Source organism: Piliocolobus tephrosceles, chromosome 15, assembly GCF_002776525.5.
Source record: "Piliocolobus tephrosceles isolate RC106 chromosome 15, ASM277652v3, whole genome shotgun sequence".
Lineage (NCBI taxonomy): Eukaryota > Metazoa > Chordata > Mammalia > Primates > Cercopithecidae > Piliocolobus > Piliocolobus tephrosceles.
In genome coordinates, this window is record NC_045448.1 from 70,949,858 (window position 1) to 70,951,203 (window position 1,346).

Consider the following 1,346-nt stretch of genomic DNA (forward strand, 5'->3'; position numbering starts at 1 on the left):
AATTAGCCGGGCATGGTGGCAGGGACTTGCAGTCCTGTCTACTTTGGGAGGCTGAGACAGGAGAATCGCTTGAATCCTGGAGGCAGAGGTTGCAGTGAGCTGAGATCATGCCACTACACTCCAGCCTGGGAAACAAAGTGAGACGCCATCTCAAAAAAAAAAAAAAAAAAAAAAAAAAAAGAAAGAAAGCTGTGTTCTTCCAGCACCAGGCCCTCTCTAGTGAGTACAAGTATGAGTATCTCCCCATAAATCACAGTTCAGGGTCTCGAGACAGCCTGTTCACTTCAAACTCGACTACAGGTGGCTCCCAGCAGCAGCTGGAAAAAGGGTGACGCCAACTATTAAATAATGTGCCAGACAGTGTTTTAAGTGCCTTCTATGGGATGATCTCATTTAATTTCCATGACAAAGTACCCTATGAGGTGGGTACTTTACTCTCCTCTTTTCTTTCACTCAGGGCAGAAAGTTGAGGCCTAGGGAGGTGAAACCACTTGCCAGAGATTGCACATTTTTAAACTGGTGGAGCTAGAATTCCAATCCTGATGGGCTAACTCTAGACTAGAAAAAGTAGGAAATCTCCATTGTGACTGACTTAATGTTTATACTTATGTCCCATGTTCCACAGAAAGTTCTTTCTTTCTTCTTTATAGCACAGTCTGAAACTACTCACCTTTCCCTCTTATTCCTAAAATTTCAGACAGAACCTCTCCAACAGCTCCTACTTGTAGGAACCAAGTTAATTATGCTAAATGAGTTTAAAAGTCCTTGAGTAATTCAGGCTTGTTAGTTTGTATACACAAATTGAATGGTACTTTTAATATTTATGAAAAATTATTCTTGGCTGGGGTGGTGGTTCACATCTGTAATTCCAGCACATCGGGAGGCCGAGGCAGGCAGATCACTTGAGGCCGGGAGCTTGAGACCAGCCTGGCCAACATGGTGAAACCCCCATCTCTATTAAAATTTAAAAACATTAGCTGGGCATAGAGGCACACACCTGCAATCCCAGCTACTCAGAGGCTGAGGTGGGAGAATCACTTGAACTCAGGAGGTGGAGGTTGCAGTGAGCTGAGATGGTGCCACTGCACTACAGCCTAGGTGACAGAGTGAGACTCTGCCTAAAAAAAAAAAGAAAGAAAAAAAAAGAAAAAGAAAAATGATTCCTGACTTCCAGTTAGCTGGCTGTGGAAATCAGATGGGAGTCATGGTGGAAGCGGAGTTTAATGTCATGTTAGGAAGCTCAGATACCTGTCTGTGGTATATTACCCTGGTACTTTGAGGGTGGGAAAATGAGGTTTCAGGATTATCTGGCTCAAGCCTGGGCTGATTCACTGGAAACAAGTCAC